Source organism: Triticum dicoccoides, chromosome 7B (assembly GCF_002162155.2).
Source record: "Triticum dicoccoides isolate Atlit2015 ecotype Zavitan chromosome 7B, WEW_v2.0, whole genome shotgun sequence".
In the NCBI taxonomy this organism is placed as follows: Eukaryota; Viridiplantae; Streptophyta; class Magnoliopsida; order Poales; family Poaceae; genus Triticum; species Triticum dicoccoides.
The window spans coordinates 328,235,114-328,241,809 of record NC_041393.1 but is presented as its reverse complement, the minus strand read 5'-3'; positions in this window follow the sequence as shown (position 1 = coordinate 328,241,809).

Sequence of the window (6,696 nt, the reverse complement as noted above, 5' to 3'; positions counted from 1 at the left end):
TGCTGCTGCCCCGGCCGGACCCGAGCCGCCACCGCCGTCTTGTTTCGCCAGAGTAACCGCCGTCGCCGGTTCTTCGTCGAAAACCGCTGCCAACCGGTATAAAACCGCCCCGGTCTGATCGGTTTTTCTTTTAGGTTCCGTTTTTCTTAAACCCTAGACTAGACCTGTATTTTTTAGGTTTTAGTAAACACCGAACGTCCACTGTTTAGATCTTATAAACGAACGTTCGTTATTTAGCCTTTCTAATTTCTGTTTATTTCGGCCAGGGACCCGTCTGTGAATATTTTATTTATAGATTAGTCCCTGTTCTTAAAACAATCACTACTTTTTGTTCGTTAGTCGGAATCCAACGAAACCATCGTTCACTTCTTCGTTATGATCCCCTCTATCCAGATAAACAACTTAAACATGTTTTTGACAATTTAAAAATTGAGTTTGGTTCAGATTAGTATTCAATCTTGTTTCGTCTGTAACTTGAGTTTCGTAACTCCGATTTAGTTGATTCTTTTGCGAAACGAATCTCTTGACATAAACTTTCTGATAAGGCCAAATTCACACAGTTTTGGTACTGTTAGAAATTGTTTTATGCTGCAACAATTATTTGGTTGGTTTTGATGTTTTTCGATTTGTTTTCTTCGTTCTCTCTGATCTTTTGAGTGATTGCTTATGTGTGGTTACTATTGCTTGCTTACGATAGATTGAACGGAGTGAGACGAATAGAACTATCAGGAATTGAGTGCGAATCATCTTCATCAACAGTACAAGCAAGTTCACACTTTGATCATATCCCTTTTCATACCCAGTTTTTATGCATTAGATCAATCCTCAAACATTGCATGATTTAGATCTAATTAAATTGTGGGTTTCGGGAAGTAGATTGAGATAGTACCTATTATCTGTTTTATTATCAAACCCTTGGGAGTTACTTCTACGTTTGCTTATTTTTCCATGCTATGCAAGTAGACGTGGATTGGGTGAGTGATTTTCCATGACAGCTGTGAGATTGATAATTAATGGTTTATTTAAGGTGGCAACATTAATACACATCTCGGTGGATTGAGGTACCTGGTTTCCAGGATTTGCCTGTTTTTCTTCGGACCGCCACCCAGGCTCAAAGGGATCATAAGATTATTCATGCTAGAAACTTCCGTGTGCAGCCACATGCTACTATGGGCTCTAGCATAGTTGACTAAGTCGTGCGGACTCTTACAGTGGTAGACTAGCAGATGTAGGGGATGTAGGTTGGTACGGTCTATCACATCGTAAGGTGCTAGCGCTTCTGAAAGACTATGTCTCGGTCATCCGTTTCTCAAACACCATGTAGTGCGAGAAATCCAACGGAGGCGATCGAGTCTTGTGGGGAAAAGTGCGCAAACCTCTGCAGAGTGTACAAACTAATCATGATTAGCCATGTCCTCGGTTATGGACATATTGAGTATCTAGTTCTTGGATTATCATGTTGATCTCATCATGTTACTACAATTAATATTGTTGGGTTTTAATGATGATGTTACTTAATTGGGATTGAGAATGTTGTCAACCATTCTCAATGTTTAACAACCGCCATGATAGTAAATAAAATTTTATTCCTTTGAAGTAGGGAAAAATTGGCTTTTCGCAAAAAGATTATAACCATAGAGCCTCCACCAGCCAAATATGCATGTAGTGATAGCCTTTATTCATCATTGCTCTATGGTGTGAATTTGCCAGTACATTCAATGTACTGACCTACATGGCTGCAACGTCTCATGTTGCAGGATGTTACGACGAGTAAGTGATACGTTAGGGTTACGGTTTCTACACTCAACTTTGCCATTGGTGTTGATGGGAATCCACAACCTTGTTACTTCCGCTATTTGGATTTGAGGTAATAGTATTTACGTTACTTTATACATGTGATTTACCTCTGTTATAAATCCTCGAGTACTGTGTGTATCAGCATACCGATCCAGGGATGACACTTAAGCACAGAGATTCGATCCATTCGGGTTGGGTCGCTACAAGATGGTATTAGAGCACATGTTGACTGTAGGATGTGACCCTAGAAACTGGCAAGCCAATAGGAAAGATTTTCTCTACAATTTTCTTTTCAAAAAGGATCTTTTACCTCTCTTCTCTTCTGAGCTTATTCAAATATTCCCTTTTAGAGAGACTATACCCCTTTTCCCCTTTTGACCCCTCGAAGATTCGACTGATGAGGCCACTCCAAGAAGTACAAGATATCGGACAATTAAGACCACGTTGGAATAAAGAGGATTTTTACCGTGCAAACTACAACAGTTGAAGACTCCGAAGACTAGGAGAATTTGAAGGCTTTAAGGAATTTCCAGATTGGTATGACCTAGGAAGACTACTCTGATAGAGCTTGTCAGACTACGGAAGCTGTCAATACCCAAGAATCAAGGTGTATCAGAGAAAGACTAGAGCATGAAGCATTAGAAACCAAAGTTTTGTCAAGAAAACCCCAAGACAGGAGATATCAGTTATGGAATGATAGATCATGGCAGAGACATCATCATAAACATGGATATCCATGATGCTATCGCTCACTCATGTTATTGTCACCGTGAGGTGTTAAGCATGCAGATGCATGGAAGGATTGGATGATAGAAGGCTGATGGAGCATCTGTCAGCAAAGGATGCAGTTTTAACCTTAGCTGGTGTATCACTAGGATCTGGAGTAATACATCAAGAAGTTTAAGATGGATATGCAGGAAGCTATATTTGACAAGGAGGCAATTCGTGAAGCACTCGGAATCAGAAGCTGAAAGTAGCCAAGCTGGAGGAGCTAAACCTCAAGATACCGGAGATTTGTCAGGAACTGAAGGATAGTAGGACCATGGTTCATGCCAAGGATGTTGAAACCCAGAAGTTTGGAATGCAACCCCAAAAATACTAAAGGATGTCATGAGAGACTTCGCGTCAACAGAGATGATTTGGCAAAAGAACTTGAGAAGGACAAACACGATCGGAAGAAGCCATCAAAGACATAAGCAAGACTTGAAGAGTTTGAAGACCTTGAAGATTTATTGACCATTATAAGACCAAACCCCATTATACTTATGTTAGATGCGATGTTTGTGAGCTGTCATTCGTTTGATGTTTTTTTGACAGCCACAAAATAAAATGCCCTTTTCAAAACTATTGTTTGTATTGTGTGTACCCCTCTCTATCTCTCTTGTCTCACCCCAAAACCCTTGGACCCAATAGAGGATGAATGGAGATGAGCTCATATTACCTGGACCGATGAGTCAATTGGAGACGGACCGATGGATTCAGAACATGGAGGATCACATGAAGAATAACCCTATAGCCAGAAAGGATATGGCCCAGCATGCTCTTCAATGCTTTGAAAGAGGTGCTGCTACTTGGTTGTACCAAACCATCAATGGATGGCAAGGAGTAACCACTTGGAATGAATTTAAGTTGACTCTGCTAAAGTCTCGGCTTGTGTCCCAGAAGATGAAGCCTTATGGAAAGGATATGAAGAAGCCGTGTGCATGTAAGATTTGTGGAGAAATAGGACACAACCCTAAAGAACACCAGGATGAATGCCTTAATTGTGAAGGAAGTCACCCAGCTGAAGAATGCCCAACTAGGCAGATTAATTGTTTATTGTGTGAAGGAACTAGCCACTACCCTGCTCAGTGTCACATTTACCCCATGGTACAGAGAACCATCCAGCAGAAGAAAGAAACAATGAAAGGAGCCCTCAAGGAAACTTTAGAAGAACCTGTGATGAAGGAAGATGTCGAGGACACACACAAGGGAAACAAAATTAAAGCATGCATTAAGTCATGCTATTCATGTGGAGAAGAAGGACACATCTCCCAAGATTGTCCGAATGGAGATCTAGTAGAATTTCTGACAAAGGAAGTAGAGTATAACCCATAGGAAATAGAAGCCCTGATTGGAACGGAAAAGTCCAGGAAGAGAAATAGATTGGATTCCAGGAAGGACCTGAGTCACATCACTTGTTTCAGGTGCAAGGAGTTAGGGCACTACTCCAGCAGTTGCCCAAAAAGGAAGCCGAGGACCCAAGGAGGCTATGTAATCACAAGGAAACTTCAAGACTTGTCGGAAGTAATATGTTTTCGTTGAAATGAAGAAGGGCAATTTGCAAGAGATTGTCCCAAGGAGAAGGAGACTTGTGCTAAATAGTTGAGTTAGCAACAAAAGAAATGTAGTAGTAGTAGTAGTAGTGGGAACAATTCTTTTATATTGAGGTGTTGAGTTGAGGCATGTAATGTAAATACAGGAGATTGTAGTAATTGGAGAATCAATAAAGTTATCATCGTTGGTACTGATTTGGATTTTATGAGTTGTTACTCTATGAACAAAGATCTTGACCATTTTCGAGGATATGAGAAATAAGGTCTATGGATGAGATTAGAGCATTTTAAGGGTGGTAGTACCTTGTGAGGAGATTTGACCCCTGGAAAGGGTAATGATATTCCACAGAGTGGATTTCGGACTAAACAAGTACGAGTTTTGTCGTGATATGTGGGATATCCCAAGAGTATGAAGGGATGAAGTACGGTTGGATATAAAGGAGGTATGATGTTGGAAGTATGGGGCAATTGTATCTCCAGGATGAGTTTGAGTAATCACTTCTTAGTTGTGTACCAGTAGAAGGAAGGAAGACAGTACCATTGGATGGATTTATGAATGCTAGGAAGTTGGATGTTTGTATAATGATCAGTTGCCTCGAGGATGAGTTCAAGGTTTACAAGTGATGAGATGGGCCATAACCCACAGGCCCCAGGACCTGCCAAGAAGCAAGCACACTCTTGCTGAAGGAAAAACCCTGGAAGAGGATATGCCTTTATCAACCAACGATTTTATAGGAGCAACGCAAAACCTGAGAGTTGTGAGGAAAATGATAGATGTTTGTTTGGCTTGCAGAATCAATGGATTTATCCGAACTTGGTTCGTCGACAAGAGAAATTCTGCAATGCTTGTGAGGTTGACCGAGTGTTAGCATGCGAGATTCGCTAAACCATATACAAGATAATAATTCGGGTGCGGGATGGATTGATCACCATACCGACTTACTCTTATTATTCGCCTTACTATGTGGGATGGTAAATCTGAGTGCCTTACCCATAGTAGAGAGACGACGATCAAAACCTTGTTTAAACCTTAGAATTGTATAAGTACTTTTCCTTGTACATGGCAGTTGTTGCCAATCGTAGGATATACGATGAGGTTCAACCCAGACCCATTTCCTGCAGGAGCAACCATAAACTGTTGACGACCATGAGATATCGATAGTTGTTTAGTATTGGCGCCAGACCCGTCAGCTATGAATACCCAGTCCTAGAAGAAACGTACCAAGATGAAAGGATAAAAGAATTGAGGAAAAGGTTAAGCCACTACCCGAAGATCCCAGAGAAGGAATTTTTCCCGAGATTTGAGAAGACCGACACTGTCAGGAATAAGGATGGAGTATATGAGTTTTGATGGAACCGTAACAATGCTTCTAAGGGTGGTAGCACCCGAGACCCCCTATGACGATCGATGGATTTTGAGAAGACCTCGACCCTAACCTATTTCTTGCTAGCCTCTCTGAATCTCGAGGACGAGATTTATTTTAAGGGTGGTAGGTTTGTAACATCCCAAAATTCTAAATTTTGGAATGTTATAAACAAATAGATAGTTTTGATTGATTGTTTGATTGCTTGTGTGAAATTGAGTGATTTTGAAACTTTTTGAAAGTTAAATGAGAGGGAATAAAAGGACTTTCCCAAACTTTCATTTTGCATTTTGATCTTCATGAATTCAAATTCTTTTCACCACAAAACCCTGGAGAGAAGACGACATGACTTCTTCCATTTATTTAAATGACAAGGGGTGTTGAAAATAATTGAATTTCATTTGGAAAATATTTCCAACCCAGGAACTTTATGCAACTCAATGATTTTCACGAGCGAAGATAAAATGACTTCTTCAAAACATATGAAATATGAGTTGGGAGTTTCAAAGAATTAAATTCAAAGTTCTTATGAATTTATTTTCAATTTGGAGTTATTCGAGTTTTATTCAAATTATTTTTCTCCAAAAATTTAAATATATGGAAAATAGGGCAACATGATTCCCTACATCAGAAAATTGGAGAGAAATAAATTTGAATTAATTTTAGTATTTTTAAAATGATTTTTACTGGATTTTACTAGAGCAGAAGCACTCTTTGCTTTATTTGAATTTGTGTGTATTGTATTTGACTCTAGAAAAATGTTCAGCTTGTAGGAAATCTTTTTTTGAAAATTTTGACATATTATATGCGTATACAATATTTCTATTTCGTTTGTTTTTATTTTGTTTGTCTGTTTAATAAAAAAACTTCCGCCGACTGGGCCGGCCCAGCTAGCCAGCCAGGCCACGGCCCAGCCAGCCCACGTCGCCCACGCCGCTCGTTCCCGAGCTCGGGACGAAGTCCCGAGCTGCCACGGCATCGTCGCCGCCGCCGTGTCCGCCCCGGCCTCCGTGCCCCCTTCCCCACGCGACCGTCCTCTCCTGCCCTCTTTAAAAGGCCACCCCGGGGCCCCTGGGTCCCGTTTTCGCCGCCACCGCCGCCCCTCGCCGGATTCGCCGTCGCCGCCATCGGTTGCCGCCGCCGCCGATGCCAACTGCCACCGCCACCGCGTTGCACCACCGCCGCAGCCACCACCCATCTCACCGTCGTCCCGCACCGCA